Below are 25,777 nucleotides of genomic sequence, written 5' to 3'. Positions count from 1 at the left end.
TGTTAATAAATGATCTTACTATTTGTATATATATAGCGTGCTTGGAACCACTTACCGAAATTGAGATACTTTTTATGCACACTCTCGTAAGCGGTCCATTCAATCGTTTTGTATCGACTTCGCTCCTGTCGACTACCGGGATGTTCGCCTTCCATTTGTTCATTCGGATTTCTGCGAAGAAAGGAAATTAAAACATTTTGTTTATACATACGATTTCTGGATGACCCAAGGATGAAAATTAGGTGAATTGCAATAGAAAGTTTTCTAGGTTATCTTTTCCTATCAATGTATGTGTTGATAAGGTCAAGGTCATGCGTTGGGGTTTAATAACCTCTTCATTTTATGGTTTTATTACTCACCCAGTACGCACGAAGTTCGACCAGTACAGCATTACAACTTCCGACAGATTGATTTCAGTTTTGGTGTAATTTCGTGTGAAATGACTGAAACCACCCACTAAAGGTGCGCCGAAGAGGTAGGGTAAGTCCTCGCCATGAATGCAGCCTTGGCGCTGAAAACAAAAGAAGAATAAAGACAATCGATAGACATACATCGAAGTTTCTAGAAATAATAGGTACATTTAACAAAATGTGCTTTCGTTATGTATGTAAATATATCTTTTTCAAATTTATCTTCTTAAATGTTTTATTTGTTTATTGAAGCGGTGGTTATAAGCTACCTATTGAGTGAGCGCCTTACCGAGACTGCTGAAGTTGGGTTATTGTTAAAGTTTGTTCTGTAGCTGAGAAGTTTTGGATCTCGATCCTTAACAACTCTCGTGCCTTTCATGACTCGGCTAATTTCGTACGTATCTGAAATACGCCCACACGCCAGTTGAGCGATAGGAGGCTAATCGTTGAGTGATTATTATTTAAAAACGACAATAAAGCAATTCAGTTAAAATCCAAAAACTCATCTTTTCCCACAAAACTCAGCGAAGCCTTATTATAGGCTTGCTATTCTATCTTAAATTTATTACACGAGGTGAAATTCTGTAACAAAACATTACATAATAAGAACTATTTCATGTATCGCCCTTGAAATCATACACTATGCACTTATGCCGAAATATTTTCTATAGAACAGCGTGCTTTGGTATTGAAAGCTTTCAAAGAGTTTTCATCAACGTTTAGCTCACAGCGCATTCAAATTGCTTTGGAAGAAGTAAGTAGGTGTGTACATATATATGTATGTGTTGGCAGGCAAATGCTCTCGCTTTAGATCACTTGATGTCTCTTAGTGGGACACGGCGTTGGAAAAGCTCGCATTACCTCACTTCAGCTCTCTAATATTTGGGCGTTGTGAGCAGCAGTTGTGTAATATGGGCATAAGGCGTAGTACTTGGCTTGCCTTGAAACCGCTTCAGAAACACCCGTATTACAGATAATTGCCTACATAAGTTGTTTTGAACGTTTGCTGCATTATTGGTCTGCGTATCACTTTACTACTTGCATGTACGCATATGCGCATGTGCATTGAAGTAGCGTCTGCAGTTCAAATGCTTGCATAACATAAATCATATAAATTCATATATGCATTGAAGCATATGGGTTAAAGGAACATATATATTCACAATCTGCAATCAGTTGAATGTAAACAAATCTTAGCAATGCGGCAGTTATGAATTTCTGTAGCAGATACCCTAACAGAAAAGGAACGATTGCTAATTCCCAGAATTAGCTGGTTATCATCCTTCGTATACTGTTATGTTATCGTAACTAAAATTGCTTTTCAATCCATGAAAGTGACAAAATATGGACAGATTTGCGGTTGAAGCGAAATTTTAAAATGTTTTCCATGGATGCAAGGCTTAACACAAAATTTCTGATCGAGAAAAAGCTGTATTCTGACTTTATTTATTTACAGCAATTATTGAATAGTTGTGTAAATTTACATGCTTGTACATGTAGTCACTAAGTTCACTCGAGAGCACATCGCACGTTGTTCTCAAATTTGCTTTTCAGTTGATTTCAAATACACAATTCTCTTTTGATGAATCTGGTTGAATATTGTGTGGAAGGACGCTTGGCAATCATGTTTTTTGTACAGCGGTCTGTAATGGTGTGTAGTGGTTTTCAATGAAGCTTGCTTGGAGGTGAAGGATGCTGTAGCTACCTATAGTCTACAAATGACCAATTATGCAAATGAGATATAATTTTCATTTGTTTTCATTTTCATAATTTCAGATATATGCAAAAAATATATATCGGAAATCTTAGAAATTTTGCAAAAGATGTAATTGAAGCAACAAACCAATCTATCGTAATATAAGGGCTTCTGAATTGGCACGTAAGCAATCCAATCTAATTATCTCCAAAACTAAGTGTATCAACTGAGTTCCTTATTTGAATGCTAGTTGCAGTCTACATATATATATCTAGTTACCGAAATTATTTAAGCATTACGCTTTTAAATATAGGAAATATTTTATGGGTCCAGAAATTAAACCTTTGAGGAGAACTTCACGAGCCGTTCAAATAATGAGCGAATTTTACTCTGAAATACTTGCACACATTTCATTAGTATATAGAGGTGTGTGCTGGCTGCTAACTAAGAGCCGCACCATGATTGGAGCATCTTCAAACTTTTACCTGAGGATAATCCCCATATCTCGGGTCTCGATAGTCAAAAGACGTACAAGTACGAATTGAGGATGATCGCCGAGTGTAGGTCGACGGGCCTGAGCAGCGGGTGCCAATTTGTGACATCGCTACGCGCTTCAAGTGTTTCCCATCACTGCAAAATGTGGAAAAATAGAAGAACAGATATGATATTTTTCAAATCAATCAAGAGCGTATCTTGCCCATAAAATGAAGGATAGCTTATTGAAGTAACAATACTTTATTTTAAGTGCAGTTGTTTGCTTAAGCAATAAGAAAACAGGAAAAGATTTGTTAACTTCGTTTATTTACGAAGCGGTACATACCCTTCCACCAACGTAACATTAAAAGGGATCTTTTCTCGACTTTGATCGGCGTCGGGATTGTATGATAGCATGTCAAAGTGGTCTGTTCAGAAAAGTTTTGCTGGAGATTTTGTGGCTCTGCTCTTCGAAAAGTAATTCTGTGCCAGATTTTGTCGGGTCAAAAAAGTTGTCCATACAAAGATCCCATTTTGATCGATCAGTTTTCTATGTCAGCTATAGCGTTTGGATATCGTCGATTTTGACCAATCTCGTCACACTGCTCATTTATATATATACATTTTATAGGGTCGCCTCTCAAAATCCCTGCAGTGACAAACCAGACATACTCACACCCCTGTTCAGGTATATGGAATATATTAATAACCTATATACTCTGTATGCGTTACATTGAGTACGAATTGAAGTACTCGAAAGTACAGTACGTAGGCGATGGAAATAGGTATGAGTGAGGCGATTACAAATTATGCATTCTGGAATTGAGTATGTTTTTGCTTTGTATGCTTCCTGCAGCGTTGAAGTAGTAGTATATAGTATGCAGCAATGGCTGTACGTAATAATATGTAAATCCATGGATTTTGCAATCTATTGAGTTGCGCTTTAGCTTTAAGCTATCTCCCAATGATACCTGAAATTGCTCGTATATTTGTGTGACATAGCTTCTGATAGTACAAAATACTAACTTACACCTACATACATACATACATACTATATATATTCTTTCATGTACTCAAGTTGAATTTGGTATCACTTATTTTGAGTGGTTTGAGGATTCCGGGTCAGATAAATTTATGGAATTTTTTTTCTAATAGGAAATCTTGCCTGCCATAGTGTTAAATATCTGAATAATTTTCTGCTATTGAAAAACTCTAATTACTCTAAACTCAAAACTTTACTATTGGCTTTACCAGGGCACCCTTTATTCATATTAAAGCTACACCATGTTGTGGTTATGTTGATTATATAATATTTATTCTAATAGTAAATATTATAGCAATTGGAAAAAAGATGCTTTTGTATACATACGTCATAAAGTGAACTGAAAAACTCGAAATCGCTATATTGAGAGGACTTACCCCCACATGGCCTTTAGGGAATTATTTGTGGGGCTTCTTTATTTCATATTCTACTTGTATTTAATTCTATTTCTAAAGTTAAGAAACTATTGAAATCTGTATCGTAATTTAGAATTAGCTGTTAGTATTTTTTCAACTGAAAATGCGTTATCAGTTAATTGTGGCTTGTATTAAGTTATAGTTAAAATTGTTTCTTGGTTTCATGCAGTTATATGTCGAGTGTGGGTTGTGAACCGATTTCAGGCAGCTTTGTTGCCAATTCGAAGTTTTTTAAGTGAGTTGTCCAATCCAAAAAGAAACCTGAAAGACGAAATTATTTGCTTGTAGGTCACTCAAGTAAAGCACTCAGTGATTTTACCGACTTTTACTGCCAAGTCTAAATGTGCAAATTGTAATAAATTTATGGCATGAGAAGATTTGGTTGATTTTCTTCCAATGCTTAATACAAGTAATTATTTGGCCATTAAATTAGGCTTTAAAGAATGTAAAATGTGAGGATTGTGCTCCAAAAAATCCGGATTTATGAACCTTCTGGTGTTTTATGCTCTATTAAGCATTACATAACTCAACATATTGCGTCTATATACTAAATACATTATGTACAATACATCAACATTATCTCGTATCTGATGAGAGTGTTTGTGTTACCATGTTTGCTTTTGTGTCTGTGTTTGCTTAAAATGCTTACCGTATATTAATTGGATGCTGTACGGGTCGCTCCCAATCCGTGTACTCATTAACAATCGTCGCGAATATTTCGTTCAGATGATACGTGTACGTATTGCGTACGTAGGCCTTTAGTATTTTCGAGCGACGATCCGCTTCGATGCCATACTGTACGTCGCCGGAATTGAAGGAGAAAAACGCCTCGGCACGTGTCACGCCAGCCAACAGGTCATATCTGCGTATTTATTCGTTTGTTTGTCATGCAAGGAAATGGAAAATAAAAGCAAACGAAATAAATTAAAACTGATTGTGGTAAGAGCAGGCAGAAAATGATACACACACAGTAATGCACATACTCACGCTTCATGCAAATCTACAATTTTATATAAATGTGCGCTCACACATATAAGCAGCTTGGTTTCAGATACGCGTTAAATGCATTTTTACATGTAAATTGGATTTAAGCCGAAACGCCGAGCAAGGAGAGCAAAAAAAGTTAAGTCGAGAGCGATTTAAATGCAGTGTATGTAAGAGTCCGCTCAAATATATGTATGTATATGTGTCCATATGCAAAGGAAAGCTTACACACACTCGCAAATGTCGTTGATCATATCGGTTGCATGGTTGACTAAAGGGTATGCAATATGTGGTATGTGACCTGTCTGCAGTAAAAAAGATTAATATTCTATCTGTGTACTCTTCAAAATTACAGGAAGGGGCAGCACTGTTTGCTACGTAAGCAAAATGTGAAAGCCAGGAAATGGAAGACAAATGAAATCAGTTAAATTACCGTTATTGTGCACTGATGAAAATCGAGGTGCATTACAGAATATGAACTCTTAAAAACATGTACATAAGACCATATATAAAACACAGGTGAAGAGACTATCCGTGTAGAGACATATAGATATATAGACAAATAAGTTGCATGTCATTTCCTTTGTGTACAGTAAATGTAAATGTATGTAAAGTATAAAGAATTGAAACTAACTATTTGCAATCCCGTTACGTCCCTCATTAACTAGAATTTTAAGAGAAGCGTGCCGAACAAACGGTAAGATTATTGTAGCTCCTTTCTAAAACGGCTTTATTGTCTGAACAATCATTTAATGTTGTAATATTACTAAACTCAAAATCTCAGCTTTTGAGTAAAATCTGTTGCAAAGCTAAAAAGATTTCTGCATGATTCTATCATAGCCTTCATGGTTTTAGAGCGATGAGCAAAAACTAACTAAACAGTGAAACTTTCACCAATTTCCTTTTTCGTTTTCAAAATTTTACAAAACAACTAATATTTCTATCTATATATACTTCCAATTAGACATTTAAATTTAATTTTGCTTTGTGCCTGTTTCAGTGTTTTCTTTTCATTATCATTCTAAAACAATATAATGCCCCTTTGGCTGCAAAATTGTACAATGCCGTAGACTAGTGAGCTACTTTGCAGCATAGTTGTGTGTAGCTGGCCTTGTGAATACGCCAGCTTCTGCATTGCTAACCTACCCATCTTCGTGTGTAAGCATCTTGATGTCGACTGCTACTATTTCCATTTCTTTAGGTCAATGCCAACTTAACAATGCTGCGCTGTTCTTTACATTTATAAATATAAATACTGGTTCTTGAAGTTACCTTTAATGGAATCTTTTTTGTTGCCTAGTTAGAAAGAGATTTCAAAACTGTCCGTAGATATGATTCGTTTCTGCACTACTAGCATCTAGTATGTTATAACAGAGGTATGAAAAGTTAATAAATTACCACCTATTAGAAACCAACCACGAAGTGATTTGGTTTTGCTTGAAGTGGGGTGTGTGTAACCTCAAATTTTTCATAAAACGATTACCAAATTCAGAATATATATTAATTATACATACTATACTACAGGCAAGTTTGATTATCATATTAATTATCATATATCATATCATATCATATTTAAGTAACTATAACCATAATACGTTTGGAATGCTATTTAATATTACAAATACCAATTCATTGTAGGAAAACATTTATGACGAACTAAATATCATACAGAGGTAAAATTGAAGAAGGATATACTATTTAAAAAGGCAAAGTGTCTTCATTTGTGACGAGATTTGTTCTTCTTGACACTTGCGTCTATGAATCCTAACAAGTCGCCCTCGTGTACTTGAGCTCATCTGATATTAAGTAAATCCATTTCCAGTAGATAGGTGTAGGAAATACGGAATTAATTAAGAGTTTATGAAAAGATTCACGGTAAGAAGCTGCTGTTAACGGTTCAAGCACAAACGCGTGTGGTGTTGTCAAAGTGATGAAGTAGCTGTTGCAAAATAGTTGAGTTAAAGATAGAGACACGTTTATAAGTGTGAATACATTCACTAATTCTGTAAATATGTACAATTATAACATTCATATCATCTAAAGCATATGCGTTAATGTACCGCTAGTTCTGCATACTATAATTTACGGAATGGATGTAATTCAATTAGTCATAAGCAAAGAGGAAAATTTGATAGCAATGAAGGATACACAATTTTAAGTTAAAAAGCTAAAGAGTACTAGTAAGTAGAGCTACATTTTTGCTAAAACGATCTTCTTCTTAGTGCTTAATCACTTTATATCTTTGCTTATGTCCGCTATATGTTATGTGACGCCGAAGTAGAATTTGAAGCAAAGCCGACTGATAAGACAAAACTGTCAGCGCCATATATCTGCATGTATGCGTATATGTAGTATGCGAGTAGTGCTGTTTCATGTTTCCTTGGAATTATGTCACCATTTATGCATTATTTAACACTAATTAATGCAAGATTTGCGCTAATGATGTACTAATATCGATGTATTACCCACATTATTGCCAAGCGCAAATTTATGTTAATTACTAATTGCCCTCACACATCCGTAATGGGCAGCACATATAAACCTTGTAGTTTGAAGCTCCAAGTTTAGGGAAATACTAGTTTACAAGAGGGTGTCTCTGACTGAAATCAAAATTAGTCGGAAAAAGGTGAGTATTATGCCAATCTTTTGGAAAATCGACACCGGAAAACAACAGCACTATTACGTTAAGAAACAATTAAAAAAAAAGAAGACTTGATGAAATATATTTTATTTCTTTGCAAAAGCCAAAGCAGATTATTGAAGGGACCAAGCTGCTTGCTGCAAGAGTGCCTTACAAATCGTATGTATTTCCCATCACAGTAAAAAAATAATAAGTTTAATCTTTGCAAAGACGCTATAAGCAATTGAGCAGTGATATATTTAAACAGTAAGTAAAAAAACACAATCATTCACAGATTTCAATCTTTCAACGAGCACTTCTCCGAAATTAAAATCACTCACTCTTTGCATTAAAACTGTGTAAACATAAATCACCCACAGGTTATAGGTTTTACATACCTTGACAGCTTGTTAATGGCTGTTTTCCTCATTAATAATTGTATTAAAATGAGAGCAAATTGAAGCCGTCGCCATTGGAGTTTAAGATGACATTAAAAGCGCATCCGTAGCGTTGCCAAGTCACCACAGCAATTGGAGAAAGCCAAAGGCAAGTCGATAATGTGTTGTAATCCCGTTGAAATACAGCGCGCATTACAATCAACGATGCCATGAAGAGGAGGAAGCAATATGCCCACAACGGAAGCACAGCAAATAGTGCGCGAAATAAGTTCAGGTTGCAAATTGAAAGTGGTGATGTAAATGAAATTAATTATTCATTGTTTCATTATTTCACTTAATAAGAACTTTTTAATATTACTTTTCCATGATATTTATGATACACTTAGCGCCTACAATAATTACCGATATTTTCCAACTGTCCCGGCGTACCCCAACCACCCGCTGCCGCGATGCCTGCTCCCCCGTCGAGGCTGATAAGCCGGCAGCAGCGTCGATGCTTGGGCCAGTGCAGCAGCTGAACCGGGCGCTGGCGGTACATAGTCACCACCATCGATGACCACACCGTCTATGCTGGGGCCAAACGCGAAACCGAACTCGGGCTGACGTATGGGTACGCTCAGCAGCTGCTCCAGTGTCTTGTCGCGCAGACACTTCATAAGATGCGCATGTGACAGGTCGGGCGCACAGTTCACGTGATGCGCAACGATGGCCGCATATTTGGCAGGGTTGCTCACCAGCGACCAGGGTGCCAAACCAGAGCCGGACATCAGTATGGCGCGGTTAAACAGGAGACCTACAAAGAAATTTAATAATTGCCTGTTTTATATATTGTAGTTGTTGGTAATTATCTCTTTTATACCTTCTGGCACCGCCAGTGAGGAGATGAGAAAATGCACACACGCTGCTCCGGTGCCATGACCCGCTAGGGTTATACTCTGTGGATCGCCACCAAATGCAGCAATATTCTCCTTTAGCCAGTGTAACGCAGCAATGATGTCCATTAGGCCATAGTTGGCTGGCAGTTTCGAGTAGCGATCTGTATTGGCATTTAAGAAACCTGGATAAGGAATGGAGAATTAGATTTTATGTTAAAGGATACGAAATATTTTTTTTAACAGAAAATTTCAAATAACTTCCTATATTCTTTTATGAGCTGAGTTCTTGTGGTTATGCGCTGACCTTGGAAGTCGGTACATAAAATTAAACCTATAGAGAAGGAACTCGAGAAGCTTAAGTTTTCACCTTTCGATGGCGAACTCCGTTTATGTTTTCAGATCAAAAATTTCGGTCTCATAATTAAACTCAATTACTCAGGTAGGGATGTGCGTTGACTCATCGGCGTCTGCAGACAGAGATAAGTTGTGAAGCTTTATTTCATTATGATTGTTGGAAATCATCTGAGAATCTCCTGAACAAATTCAGAAATATAGTTCTCGCCAACCAAACAGGCATTACCATTTTCAAGTAAAGTACCTCCTTCAGTTAAATTATCGGAATTTGTTAACCCAAGGATAAAAAAGGTAAACTGTAGAGGGAATTGATTTGTTTCACTATTGATAAGGTTATTCTATGGAACTCACTTTTAGTTTTATGGCCTCAAATGAATCGAAAATTCGATGTATTCTATTTTTCAGCATACCATGCATGAGGAGAAAAACTCAACCAAGCTGTTGTACGATGATTGCAGGGAGGCAAACTCAATATTTATCCGACCCTGCGTCGTAACTTCTAGTTGGGATACAGCACTTAAAGTATCGCACATTCTTTGGCGTTGAGTTAACCTACGCCATCTGCTGACAAAATTCCATTACATTCGGGTTTTTCAATCGCAGCAACATTTTAAGCAAAATATTTGTGCATGACTTGCGCTGTCTGGCAACGAGTTTGAACAGTCACTTGGCGCATCCCCGCCTACGCATATATATGTACATATATATATGTATTATTGTGTAAGTGTTTACATTTAGGTCAACATTGCGCTGACTCTGTGCGGATGCGTTCACTCATGTTTATTTCACTTTGGTCTGTTCAAATGCACTAAAGCCTAAACTCGCTACACACACACACGCGCATACCTCCGTGTCCACATAAGCGGAACGTGTTGGAGTTTACGCTGAACGTTGCGGATTTCGCATGCTTAATCCGTGGCAAGCATAGCGCCGCATACCTGGGAGCATATGCAATACATATATTATGTACTCGAGTGCATGAGAGCTACACGGATATGACAAATTCACACATGCAATTTAATGTAAGCGCAAAATTTTTTGTCACCGTTATATCTTTGAAAACATGCTGCAATTCAGGTAAACAAGTGCATATTTACCTTTGTCGCTGCCGCTTGCCACATGCCACGTGCAAACTTAGTTTCTAGTAAATCTGTGTTAGGTCGAAAAAATACCTGTTCGTTGTGTAACGGGTGGTACGGTTCGGTTGTAAAAATATTGCAATTAATGATATTAATTTGTTGGGGGTTTTGTGGAGGAATATGTAACTATCTGTGTGGCTTTAGCGCTTGATTTTTTTGATAGACGAAACATTACTAAGATAGATTTTATGAATATGCGATCAATTAACTTCCTTGTTGTATTATAATATTTCGGTCAGCAACTATTGAGACACTTATAATTATGGTATAATATAAATCCATAGCAATCATCTCCAATTGGCCAATTTCCGAGAATTACTCCAAGAAATTTATCTCGTTGACACAAATACATGAAAATTTAGGCACACCTCTTTAAAGTGAACTAACCGTTTACTGTTCCACATTCGTTTAGTTATGTTTGGCCATGTTACCACTTGCTTCTTCGATCCAAAGATCTCTAAGGTCCGGCGAATATAAGCTAATATCTATATATACATATTATTTATAAATAGTTTACTTTATATGCATATATCAGAAATTTCAGACAAAAAAAAAATATATTTCTTAAAAACAAAAAATGGCAAAAAACTGGCGTTTTGAAATATACTCAGAAAATCACCCTTGCTATATGGTAGTATAAAATTGGTGCAGTTAAAAACCATTGTGAGTGAGTTCTTTCGGGATATTCCGGACAACGAAAATCGAAATTGTTGCTCTTCAGAAGTTGACAAAGCGAAGTCTTTTCATCTACCTTTTCGAGGACTTTGGCGTTATTTTGGTATTGCAGCTATCATTAAGCATTGTTTTCAGTTTCATTTGAAATAAAAAGAAATAATGCAATATTTTCTGTTACATAAGCTCTTGATTTTGGTCTTACAGCATCCAAATATACCAAATCTGATGATTACTATTGCTATTAATGTACTCAGAAATTCGATTTTCATCACAAAACTACACACACCCGTTATGCGATGACATTTTTCTCGCACTTGTTTGCAACGCGTAGTCGCGTGTCGGTATTTGAGTTCGAGTTCATGCAGCTGCATTTAGTAGTAACCGCGCTTAGTTCTGTATGTGTTTTCGTTGCGTCAAATGCGCTAGCGGGCAACCGGTGTGCAGCATGCCATCGCCAGCACGCCTTTTTGCCGCCACCAACATTGAAGCCGCTATCAACCTTCTAAACTCGAAATCCAGTTGAATTTTGAATGAAAAATTTCATTTAATTTTATAGCCAACATTCGCATTTGCGCGCATAGTGGGCGGCAACAATTTGAATTGCTGTGCTGTGCAAACGAATCACCGCATTTGGTTGCTTGCTTGACTGTCGCTATGTGTGTGTGTGTGTGTGTGTGTGCGGGTGGCTCATGAAAAATTCATAAAAGCAAAAGTTGCATTTATAAATTCCAAAGCAGCTAAACACTAACAGCAGCCACAACTGCGGCATTGCAACACAACCAACTCCAACACCGCCACCAAGTAACCCACGCACCGCCGCAAAATTACACACGCCTCCACACACAGTCAAATGCACTTGAAAGCGATTGGAGCGCGGAAAGCGGTTTTTTCAGTTCGGAGGGTTACTGGAAAGCAAATTTCATATGCAAATTGAGAAACAAATGAATATCACGTAAAGCTACGTTCTATGCTAAATAGTAGTAAAAGTTTATTTTCAAGCGTGTCCTAAAGTGCAGTGTATGTGTGTGTGTGTGTTTGTGCATGTGTATGTGAGTGCTGTTACATTAACACCGCTCCACTGTGTCATTGCAATCTGGGCGCTAATTGCGCTTTTTAATAAAGTGCACGTTGCATATATATTTGCATAAAATTTTAAGTGCCACACAGAGCAGGCGCGCTTAAAATACACATTAGCATGCATATGTAGCAGGCGAAAATGTATTATTGGTGGTCTCTGCTGAAATTGTGAAAGTCCATTTATTTTAGTCTTATGGCCCTTTGTTTCCGAAAACTGCTGCAAATTAATATTATATGCGCAGGGAGTGGGGCGAGCTGCACCAGTTTTGCATTGAGTTTCTACATTTAAAAAAGGCTAAGTAAATTAAGAGTGAACGCTCAAATGCACGCTGTTCTACTTTGCTTTAATTAAGCATTTGTGTTTTGATATTTTTTCTATTTTGANATTCGTATTCAATATCAAATAATGTGCCAGTTGGATTTGCATAAAGCATTTATAACATATTGAGTTATATTTATGCTGATAAAGGCGGTCATGATGCAAGCAGCCGCACTTCAGCGAATTTGAAAAGTCCCTACTAAGAGCACTACTCAACAGCCAGCTGAATTTAATCTCTTCTCTGCGCAATTTCCTTTCATTGGGACCCTTAAAAGTATCGAACGGTAATGCTGTAATGCTTCAGAAGCACTTTTGACTCACATTGAATTATATTGAATTACCAATTCGTTATCTCTTTGCTAAAAGTGTAAGTGTAAGCCCAAACTAAGTATTTATTCTTACAATTGAGTAACTTAATCGCCGTTAAATGTTGAAGTATTGGAAGAAGTGAGCAAAACTTACTCTATTAACACTCCATATTCAACCTGTCGGAAGTCGTTTCAAGCAAAAAAATCATTGTTCCTAATACTTACCTAGTATGCCCAGTCGATAATTTATTGTGACGACAAGTATCTGTCCAAAGCTCGCCAACACCGAGCCATCATACGGATTCCCGCTATTCCATTCATAGGATTCGCCATGTACAAACACTACAACCGGATATCTAGTTTGGCCGCCTCCACCACCATTACTACCGCCCGCATTGTTGCTTGATCCACTGTTGCTGCTGCCACTGCCAGAAGCGTCGCGCGAAGCGACTGCAAGAGAAGATATTGCATTTGTTGAAAAACCATACACAATCTAAATACACATATATTTTTAAAGCAGGCCAAATTCTTATAGAAAAATATACAGGTTGCTTGGGACATACGGTAAGCTTACACCAAAACTCGGTTATTTGAATTTTTCAGATAAATTTTGAGGTTATGTTAAAAAATTCTATATACAAAAGTTATAGATCGTTTCATTACCTACAACTTTGTGACATAACTGTTTCCAATAAGACTCGTAGACTTGCCGGAAATCGAGATAAAGCGTTTTTAAGCCTTAAAAGTTCAAACACGTGCCAAAATTCTTTTTCCCAACCTCAGATCGCTCGGAAATTATTTTTCCTTTAACATTTGTTATTTTATCTTTTGTTTCCAATCGGTTTTAACTTCTTTGAAGTTCTTTGTTTTTACCATTCTCAGCGGCTTCTGGTTGAGTCTAAAAAGTGTTCAGGTTCGGTGGATTGTTCCACAAACTGCTAGTGTCAGATGTTTTCAAAAAAGGTTGGACGATTAATATGTTTCTGCTGTGAGAAAGGGGATGTAGTGATTACATATGTTAGTTAGTGAGGAGATTTGGTTACCACATTTCAGGTGGTGATCAGCACGGACAATTGTCGTTTCATTTGTATTCTCAACCAATGCTTGGTTCTCCGAAGATGTAGGTTCTGTAGTTACTGCAAAGTGCATTGCAAGTTTCTTATTAGACCTAGTTGATTAGAGTTGATGTTTAGCCTTGTGTTGTGAGTCAAAGTTGAGAGTTCATAGATTTATCGATGTTGGCTCTCTTTTTCATACTACATCGGCTTGGTTGAAGCCAGGCTTGGAGTTTATTACCACTCTGCTATGATCTATTACATTAATTATTTATTATTTCTGACTCTGCCACCACCAAGCTACCCTAGCTTGTGCTAGCAGCTTCACAAAAAAATCTTCTTCGTTTTATATATTAATAATTATCTTTCTTTTCGCTCTTCGCTCTTATTGCAACTACAGCATCGCTAACTAAACTTGCAACTTGAAGTCAGTCATACTTGAGAGATGCAAATTTGCTCGGTCTATAAACTATGAATGAAACTCCGTTTTAACAAGTTTTAATTCTATAATACTTTCTTACTTGCTTTAACACACTGAACGGTTGATAGTCCTCAAATGGAAGTATTTTTCGCCCACGAGTTAAGTTTTTTTTTAAATTTTTTGCTTTGAAGTTTTTCTAAAAACTCTAATTCACAGCGTTATTAAAAACCACATATGCATAATGAAAATACAAGTGTACTACGCGTGGTATGAGTAACTAAAAATTCATGTTCACAGGCTTGCATGTATGTGCGCGTGTAAATGGTAAATGCAATTAGCGCTTTGGTGGCAAGAGTTAGCATTTACATAGAATTAATAACGAAACTTCCTGCGACTCTAACAAAATCATGTATGCGTATGTGTGTGTACATTTGCACTTGCAGATATTAATTCGCATTGGCGTGATATACAATTAGCGTCATTATTACATAGTTAGCCATTAATCACCGGCTTAAGCTCACCGGTTGAAGCTCCTGACAGGAATAGCAATCGCACTAAACTTAAAACCCAATAGCGTTTCGCTACAGTAAACAGGTTTTATAGTGAAACAGCGCCAGCATGTGAAAAACAATGCAGCGTAAAATTAATGATGCTTTGCATTGCACTGTTGCCTGCAAGTATGGTGTGTGTTGCAATTGGCAAGGCAAATAACACACCGATGGATTGATTGTGCGCTGAATAAAATTAGTGAATGGGCCAAAAGTAGTTAACGGACATTTAGTGTGAGCGCTGAAAAGGGTGAATTAAAGCTTTTAATATAGCCTGAAGGACAGGTGCGAACAATTCAATTAGGTAGTTAATCAGCTTTCGCGCTAAATAGAACAAACTCCAACTGGTAGTTTGTTAGTTTTGTGCAGTGTAGTAGTAACTGCGATGACTACATACCGGGGTTCCATTTAGTAAAGAATAAATTATATAAAAATACTTAAAATGAAAAAAGTAAGTCAGTAAAATTGCAAACTTGAATGGCTTGATACCGGAAATACACGTTCAAATCAATATCGGTGGATGTGGATTCATTCTATCGGGTAATCGAAAAAGTCTTTTCGTATTTTGTCAGTAGATGTCGTTGCAGTCGTATATCTCCAGTGCTACAAATCACATTGTGTCATACCATATAGTGTTGGAAAGGTGAGATTTTAAGCTTCATTCAGACAAAAAAATATTTGCCTGTAAATGCATGGAAAAGGTCTACACGCTTAAAGGCTTCAGGAACTTTGTGCACCATGTGACACTATGAGACAAACTGTTTGTTTTCTGTGATACGAATCAGCTCATCAGCTGATTTCAAAAAGAGTAAAAAACAACTGGCTATCCAAAATTTCCAAATTTTTACATCCTCACTCTATTTCTGTATGGTTATTTGACTAGCAAAGCTGGCATCAGCCTACCTTGGAGCATCATCTCATTGATTGTTGTTACCAGAAAAATTATTTAAGTAATATTCGTAAAATTTTGCAAAGTCTTTAGCTAATTACAAAACTTTTGCCATGATTTTAAAAAAATGTTTATTTAATCTCCTCTATATTATATACTGAGCAAAACGCAACTTTATTGCAAAAAATTTCAACCTACCACTGCCTAAAAGTCTTATTCGCATTGTATTTATTCACATGCTTAGCTGCAATTTTCCTACAGGGCACTCAGTTGCCTACAAACGGATGCATCTGCAATTGAGTGCATCTTTGAATAATTGCTTCAATTAGCACGCTGCTGTACAAATCTACAACCACAGTTGATTATTGATGAATGGCGCAGTGATTGACACAAATACTTACACACTTAAACCAAGTAGAAATTAGACGTAGATACATACTAATGGAATAACGAAGTGTTGGTGGATATACTCTACTGCATAGTTGATGGATTAATTTCAATTAGTGTTGCATTTCCATTAAAAGTGAACTTTCGAACCTAATTGCGGCAATGGCTACAGATATTTTTCTTCACAGCAATAAAATGTTTGCAGATAATAGTACGCTCATTGTATATCTGAACGATTTTGCCATTTTCTAGTACTTGATGATTGATTATAAGCTTTAATTGTATGCGAAGGTGCTAAGAGAAATTAGTTCCCATATAAGGGAGGAAGAAACTGTTGTGTAGCTAAGGTTAGGTTAGGTCATGCTGGGTAATCAGCCTAAAAAATAGTGAAATAAGGCTTGGGTTCGTTCACACAAATTCCAAGCGATGTTGAAGCATTCTAAAACTCAATTAATACCTCATTTATGGACAAGAGTTAAGTTTCTATATAGCAAATTCATCTGTTTCAGAAGCATTTCTGTACGCATGATATCCAAAGTATTTTAATCTTCGTATTGCAAAACGGTATTTTCGGGCAGGAAATATCAATTGGTTTCTCTTCACCTTAGTGGTTGGTTTCCACTAAGATTTTTAGTCGGACTGCATGGATGCCGCTGAATTGAGATCGCTCAAGCACGATGGATAACCTTTTTTATTCCAATTAATTATATAAGTTTAGAAAAAACTATTTTGTTAATTTAACAACCCTTTACATCGATTTTTGTAAATCGTTATAAATAATAAGACCATCGTATGTTTTAAGCAATGTCAATGAAATAATATTATAATCTCCTGTTTAAACGGTTTATTATACTCTCTCAACGGGCTGGTCATTAAAAATGTCAATATTTCGGTTTTACTTTAAATAATTTTATATTTTAAATAAAAACTTTAAAGATTTTCCCTTAAAGCTGCCAGTTTTATTAACGATTGCTCTTCACTTTTTCTTCTTTGCACGGCATTCGCTCTCACATGACAAAGTTGCTACAGTGCAATTTAACTCGATCCTTATCGATTGATGTGGCATGCTCGTACCATTTCTGCTTACATTTCTTTTCGATTACGAAATAAGAAATATATTTCTGTTTTTATATTTCTTCTGCTCAGAATTTTTATTGCTAAAATAAATGGAATTGCACAACTTGAAACATTTTCCAATCTGTCTTGCATGGAAGTGTGCAAAAAGTCGAGTTAACCCTTTCAGTTGTCAAAGTGAATGAGGCAACTATTCGAACAAGTTGTGTGAACTACAACTTTGATTGTAGTTACAAAATAAAATACTTAAAAATACTTCGATTTTAAGTTTTGTACCAGAGTTGCCTTGTTATGAGTGCTTGTTAATTAAAGTTTTTTTTTTACTGGTGCGGGGATTACATGCATATATTAATATATTTACATAAAGCGAAACCTATTTTTTTATAAAATTAGAGATATATTGGTTTAGTTTTCCAAACAAAGATCGTTCGATGTCTCTATTCTGAAGTGAGTTCAAGAAGAATTATTAATTCATTTCTGTTTTAGCATCCATTTCATTATAGTTGGCTAGCTCGCTCAGTCCTAACCGTCCTTGGATATCTATAACCTTATTCATCAAATTTTAAACAAAGCTTAAATGAGCTCATGACTTTACTTCAGTGCTTTTGTGTTAGTTATGTGTTATCAACTGTGAGGCAGAATACTCTGAGAAAATACAAATTGAGTTCTTAAATATTTTTATGTAAATAACCTAAGGCATTTTTGTCGCTTTGTATTGTGTTTCATTTTATGTGAGAAAGCAATAATAATATAATTTATAAAAATAAATTTTAAATGCGAATGCGCTGTTCATTGCTGAACCTTTATAGCATCTCTTAAAGTAGTTGTTGTATGCTTGGCTAATCCACCAACATTCGACTGGCCGCGCACCATTTTAGCCGCGAACTTATAACCAACCACTTCCTACAATTAGGTACTAAATTTTTGGCTTGCTCACAAAACCATTATTTTATTTGATGCTTTCTTTCATTTGAGTACTGCATAAAAATGTGGTTCTGTTATTTAGCCGCATGCAATGCTTTGCACAGTTAGTTGGCTTTCTCCTGCTCGTACCCACTGACTTTTTCGAATGTTATTCGATCGCACGCCAAGCGCAGCTGCAGTCCGCTACAGCTTTCTAAGCTCAAAAATGTGTTTGCTTCCTGCGCTTTAATGTCTTTTTAAGGCGTTGCCAAAACTTTGCTCATTGTCTTCAAGTGCAGGGCGACTCTACTCTATTGTTTGCTACCTACACTAGTTCACTGGATTCCAACTACCATTACTCCACTGTTTTATGACCGAACGACCGGCTTGATTTCTTTTTCTTTACAGTTTCTCAGTTCCTTTCAATTTTTCTTCGCTATTTCTATGTATTTTTTTTCATTATTTTTTTTGGTGGCACATTTTTATTTCGCTTGACTGCAGGTCGGTTGGTAGGTCGATTGGATTGGTTGCTTGGCCAGTTGCTAAGTACATATTGGCATTCAATATTTTAGTGGCTTTTTATTTCGTTGCGGCTACTCAGCGCAGAATAGACACGAAGCCCTTCAGCAGAAAAGTAAAGAAAATAAAGTAAAAGTTTGCAGTGATGAAAAAAAAGTGCCTTCCTGCACTGTCGGAAAGTGGAGCAGCAAGAAAGTTGTTGGAAATATACTTTAGCAAGTGCAATTTTTTATTGCCCTTTTTATGGCATCGCAATGTGGCATGCCACACAGCGGTCGCCAGCTACGATGACTCAAATTTCTTTTATCTTCTCGCGCAACTTTTCATTTCATTTTCATTTTATGTATTCTGCTAGTTTTTTCCCCTCACTTTCTCAACTTGAAGCAGCCGCAGCTAACTGTGAAAGACGTGCCACAGTTGAGATAGAAGTTGCCGCATTAAACATACTTATTATGCCCTGCAATCGCGTTTGCATTATAAATTTTCAATTTGGTGTGAAATACAATATGTCAGTGTGTATGTATAGGTGCGTGCAGCGGTGTAATATGTCTTTCATTTGGTCTGCGCAGCTGTTGAAAAATTAGGTATTGCGGTATTACTTCAGAGCCGCAGGCAACAAATGATTTATTCACTCAACCCCAACAACAACTCAGCGAGTTTTATTAGCACATCAGTGCATTAAAAGCTGACTTTCATACATTAATTTGAAATCAGGAATAATTTAAACGCTCACACGTACTCTCTTCGCAGTCTATTAATTTCATTGCCTACGCCAGTTAATGTTGGCAGCAACCAAATTGATAGAAGACGCGATAAATAAAAGTGAGCGCATGAATTGCAGAAAGGCAAAGCTTAAAGTAGAGATGCAGATCATTCATTTCAGCAGCTGCTCATAAATTTCAATGCCACGCTTCGTAATAATACGCAAATATTTCATGAGCCATCAGGGCGTATGAGTGATGCAAAATATTTGTGCAGCTTTACTTGAGGTATAACGGTATTTTGAAAGCATTGCAAATTGTAAAAATGAGCTTAAATGTTTTGTAAAAAATATCATTTTTATGTAACTATTATTTATGGTTTTAATTTAATAATTCATTTCATTAGAAAGACTTTGGAATCACCGAATATGGCTGTAATCGGATATGGATCCTATAAAAAGTAACCACATTCATAGAACTCTTAGTGAAATTTTAGAGTTACATTGTTAATATATTAGAAATATATATGTGACCTTAAGGCTCCAAATATTGTATATAGTAGTGCATATATGCTGCTTGTTCTACATTTGTACTACTTTCACCGATTCTCAGAACACAACCGATGTTAGTCGATCATTTATTTCTAGAATATATAAACGGTAAATGAAATACGTTTAATTCAGTCTGCCAGAACTTTCCGTTTATGTCAGCTATTCACAAGATTATGCATTGAAAACTCTTTTTTTCTTAAAAATTTTTAAGAAAATTTTTTAAATAATGTACCAATACGAAAAAGAAGAATCTGATCTAACGCAAACTCGGTTATTTTCCTAAGTTCTTAAAGCATTTCAATTCGAATGTAGTTCAAATATTTCAAAGCTATAAATCTGCACGTTTTAAATTTTACAATTTTGCCATCCAACATTTTTATGTGGACTCCCTCGTATTTCCATGGCACTCCTTTATACTTTATAGGCATGTCGTGACAAGTTTTCTGAATGCAACGCATAAAGGCAATAAAAATTCCATTTCTGTGGTCTATAAAGCGTGAGTAAATGCGGAGCATTTCAAAATGCTGTCGGTTGCGAGCAGGAGCCAACGAACTTTTGCGAGTAAATGGGAAAATAGGTTAAGCGATTTTGTGTTGAAGGCGTTGAAATATGGTCTCACGAATTTTAATAACAACAAAAATATCGTTGATTTATTGGCATTTAAATGTCTGCTGAAACCCGTCATACCCATACATAGCGTATACATATATCTTTTGTCGCAGCCATTGTGCCGCATAGATACCGTTTTGCACACAAATATCAACCCATGAGTGCGGTTGTTTATTTAAGCGTGTTTGTGGAGTGTGTGTGTGTGTGCGCCTTTGAATATGCAACGCAAGCTTAATGTGTAAGACTGCTTTCCCCACCTTTGTCGGTGAGCTTTTGGTCTTTTTGATTGCGTTTACGTGCGGACGCATGAAATATGCAAGCACTTAGTTCTTTGATTTTATTGTGGTTCTTGATAATTTCATTTCACTTCTCCCAGCGCTTTTGGTGAAGATGCCTTGTTGGTAGTGGTTACTTTTAAGGTAATTTAAGTTGTAAAGCATCAGCTAAGGAAGTTTATCAAAAGCGTAATGGTTATAAGTTGATTCATTGTCATGCTCGAAAGTGTAATGATGTGGCGTGGGTTCATTAGGCGGAATCAAGGAGGTAGCAAATGTAAGCAATTTTTCAGCATTTTATACATTTGCTGATATATTTATTGCTAAATAGATACATATATATTCAATGTTTAAGTTCAATTATGAAACGTGTCGAACGCCAAAGAAAAACAATCTTTCAGAAATAATGTTTCAGCCTTGGAAACAATCCACCATTGAGCTTAATTTTTAGTAAAACTTATGTTAAGCGGTTACATGGATATATGCGTTTCAAAAAACCGATCGGTTTTTTATGACTAGAAGATTCTAGAATATTTTTTATCAATTTTTAAGTTGATCCAAGTAATAGTTTCGGAGATACAGCCTTGAGAACTTGTGCGCTCTAGGCTAGCTAGGTCAAGTGCGCCGTCTTTAAACGCGTTTTTCTCGAAACTGTGTTTTGAAGTCGTTTGGCAAGAGAGAGAGGGAAAACTACTCTGCCGATATTCATGAAATTTTACACAGTCCTTGGAGATACAATTTTTAAAGATTTGGATGAAGGAGACTTTTTTCGACTACAACTTTTTGAAAAAAGATATATCGAAATGTTCACTGAAATTTAAATTTTTTGTTAAAATGTCTGTCAAAAATATAATTTTCAGATTTTTTTATCCTCGTTCATGTTCTAAGTTAATGTTTTAACTAAAACACGTATTATTTCACTTAAATGATTTTGTAATGAATTATCCTGCCAACGTGGGTGCATCTTTTTTCAAGAGGTCACCGGAAATAGCGTCGCAATGGCCGAGTTTGGGTAAATATTTTTTTTTCTTTTCAAAATTTCAGAATTTCTTTGCTAATAGTGAGGCAAGTTTGTAATAATAAAAAATTTTAATAAAATATTTAATTTTTTTGTGAGAAAAAAGTTGTTGAAAAAGACTGTTTTTTCCTGGGCAAACATATGTAACCCCTTAAGCACAAACATCGCCGTCGAGTTTAAGATAATGGTTGGTGATATTCCAATAGTTTATCGATGCCAAGTGATTCGAGCTTTTACATTTTCGAACCCTGATACAAATATGTGGACATTAGTGCTTCGTGGCACACTTCTTCCCAAAAATTTCGATTACTATGAAATACATTAACGAATTACAGCGAATGTAAGAATTTTCAAAGTTACAGTTGACTTTATAACATATGTTATTTGTCGGTTAACCCTTGTGATATCTTTAAGGTTTATATACACTTTTGGTTGAAAACGTGGACAATTTGTTATTATGTTTTCTCAAAGTATATATTCCCAAGGTATATATAAAAAATCTAAAAATAAAAATTTTTTTTTCAGAAATTTGCATGTACCTTTAATGAAATTTAGATAGAATTTGTTCATGATAGCGATGTGTTGCAATGCCAATACTTATTTAAGCCAGTTCTCTATTTGTCTTTATTAGACTCGAATCCAAAAGCGGAACTATTTACTCGTTGGTTAATTACACGCCCATAAGTGAAATGTGAATTTAAACTCAAATATGCAAATGTATTGGTGTGTGAGTGTATGTGCGCGCCGCCTGCATCTCTTGCAGTTCATTTATGCCGCATTTACGTATGTATGTACGTACTTATCAACTTTCATGGACGTTATTCAATTAAGTCATTGACCTGATTTTACGGCTGCTGCAATCGAGGTTTGCGGAGCAAAGCCAGCAGCGGCAGCAATGAAATATAAAATGCATAACATAATTCGGAAATTATGCGCAGCAGACAATAATGCCAATATAAGCAGGCAATTACCAACACACACGTCAACAAGCACGCAACAACATGTGTGTAGCTGAGTGCGTGTGTGTAAGTTTAGAGATGTGTGCATAAATAGAAAATGGGGAAAATATGTAAACAATTTTGCAAGGGAAATTGGAAATTTTTGCTTGTCAAATAAGCAAATAGATGAGGGTTTAAATAAGCGAATTTGCGCAAATATTTGTACAAATATGTTTTCGTTTGCCAAACGGATTGGTTGTTGCAAAATACACGCTTGAATTGCAATTCCAAAACACACACATATGCACAGCGTGTACGCATTTCGCATTTTACAAGCGTCATGTCTGCAACACAGTCTGATTGTTTGTAGAAAAAAGGATGGTAAAAGCGACGTCTGTCGGGTACACACAATACGTGTAGACGCGTGTGATAATTATACCCTAGTGTAGCGAGTTCCACACCTAACCATTTTGTGTGTATGAATATAAAGCGGCGAGGGAGATGTCGACAAGTAGACGCGACACACACAAAATGATCTGAGTGAAGTGCAGGGATTGTTTGTGGCATGAAGTATAAGCTTAAAATCGGTTTTGCAGTTGTTTTTGTACTTATATTTTTCAACACCACCATAGAAGGTCTTGCTTCATTTACAAAATAGAGGAAAAGGTATTATAAGAGCTGGGAAGTCTATGGTCCAGACAGAGACACAACATTTGTTTAATATCTTTATGTTTTAATTATACCTAGACACTTTGTTATACATATTTTCCTAAGAAAATAGCTTAAACTGCAAATTACTGCCGAAAATGAATATACCAAAAATTAACTTTAAAAACTTAAAAGTATTCGAAATCAATCGGTTCCTAAAAAGTTAGTAGTTAGCTAAGCGTTAAGAAATATCCCTCTCCTTAACGTGCAAATGAAGCATAATGCGCATGCGAGAGAGAACAGTCGTCTGGTACAGCTACTGTAGTATCTTCGATTCGCTTCTGTCTAACGCTTGGTGAATCGATCATAGCATACTTGATATAAACTGTTATTATTAAGGGTTAATGAAAGGATTGATTTCTATATTTTTATTTTCATTTTTTAATTACTACCACTAAAACCGAACACTCTGCTTAAATAGAAATCACCAGCCTGTCAAATTCAGTATAAAAATTCTTTAAAGATTTATTAAATTCTCATTACTTCGCACCTTACCTTTAATATCGCATTACATCATTTGCCACTTCCGCGTTCATTCATGCTAACAAACTTCTTTGTAGGTATACACAAGCCTGTATTAACATGAATTGAAACTTATAAATAAACCTGCGCTATCATCATATCAATGGCAGCTGATACTGCCAGGCACCTCACTTCAGCGCTTCTAAACCATGTCGCACCAATACCACGGCACATCACAACGCTTCACTTCACAATCATTTGCTGCATCACTTTGTCGCTCACTCTCTCTCTATGACATGTGTATTTGTTGTTGGTGTGGATGTGTGCATGTAGTTGCTGCTGTTGGTAGTACTCATTTCTGCTGCCGTTTTTTGTTTTTGTAAATGTTCAATAAAACCATTTTGTCGATGTTTCCACAGACAAAAAAGCGGAAAGCAGAGTGTGAAAAGTATGAAATGAGGACATAAAATGCCTCGGTCGCTTCCTACTGACAGTTCGTTTTGCTTACTCAGTACATTGCCGTTTAACTGGGGTACAATGTATGACACTCTTTGGTGAGAGTATTCGGAAATAGCACTAACGCTGCACACTCGTAGCAACAATAACATGGAGCCGCTATTCTAAGTTACTCAAGCAGAAGACATAACGAAATTTTAATTTTACCACAATTGCCGCTTAATAGGGCGTGAATGTGCATAAATATAGCTATAATAGAGATATGCATGTGTAGCTAACTAAAATGTACCATGTAACGGTGTATGACCAAAAACTCTGGAGATAAATATTTTTCAGCAATTTATACTTTTTCTGATAGCTGAATTGCGAAAAAGGGCATCATATATTGATCGTGTCAAAATTGCTGGGTATCTGTGTGCTCCAAGTAATATGAGTTTAGTATATGCGAACTATGCGGGATGGATTCAACACAAAAGCAACAGATGAGAAGATTGGTCACAAAAGTTGTTGAATTAATACTGGTCGCTATTTGGAAATGATATAACAAATATTCATGAAAAACTTTATATTCAAATTAGAAGACTGCTTTTGAGTTAAATAAAGCAAAATCAAAAAAGATAACTATCTCGAATTGATTACTCGATCTCGAGCGGTTTTGTACCCTCATCAGGGTGAGCAAAGTTTGCTGCTGCCAAAAGCTCCATCGGCATCGGGAAGGACCTCTCTGACCTATTCGATACCAAACGAGATTTTAGATAAGGCGACTACCTATTATAAGACTTCTTCAAACTTGTCTGGAGAAAATAATTCGAACTTCAGATATGAATTGAGAAGATCAATGTTCTACAAGAGTGTACGCCAATGACAGCGATATCATTGGCTATAAGAACCGTGCTGCTAGTTCTGCTTTCTCCCGACTGGATAAGAAAGCGAAGCAAATGGATCTGGTATTAAAAGAGGGCGAAATATCCCTGTCATCAAACAACGAGTCGTTGCTCTCGCGACTTGGTGCCCACGTCACGGTTGACAGTTATATCTTCCAAGTCGTAAATTTCGACTTTTTTGGAACCAGCATTAACAACAACAACAATGTCAACACCGAAATCCAATTCCGGCTAAGTAGGCAATTGAGAAGTAAAGTCCTCTCTCGACGAACAAAAACCAAACTCTATGAGTCACTCATTATTTCCGTCCTGCTATATGGTGCAGAGGTATGGACGATGACAACATCTGACGGGTCGACGTTACGAGATTTCGAGAAAAAGGTTCTGAGGGAGATTTATGTTCTTTTGCGCTTTGGTAACGGCGAATATCGCATTCGACGGAACCAGGTTCGCTTGGAATCTCCAACTGGCGCCACATAGCGAAAAAAAGAAACGACTGCGTAAGCGGTTTCATGAGTTTTGAATGTGAATTAGACAAAAGTGGCGAATATGGTACGATCCATGTGTTGTCATCTTCGATGTGTTGTTAACG

At 36.3% G+C, this 25,777-nt stretch overlaps 1 pseudogene; it reads right to left on the bottom strand.

Moving 5' to 3' along the window:
* LOC120766253 overlaps window positions 1-25,777 on the bottom strand; it is a 32,717-nt pseudogene that overhangs the window by 3,415 nt on the left and 3,525 nt on the right.

The sequence above is a fragment of the Bactrocera tryoni genome, chromosome 1 (assembly GCF_016617805.1).
Source record: "Bactrocera tryoni isolate S06 chromosome 1, CSIRO_BtryS06_freeze2, whole genome shotgun sequence".
In the NCBI taxonomy this organism is placed as follows: Eukaryota; Metazoa; Arthropoda; class Insecta; order Diptera; family Tephritidae; genus Bactrocera; species Bactrocera tryoni.
The sequence above is the reverse complement of the archived record's forward strand: the minus strand, read 5'-3'. Positions and strand labels throughout refer to the sequence as shown.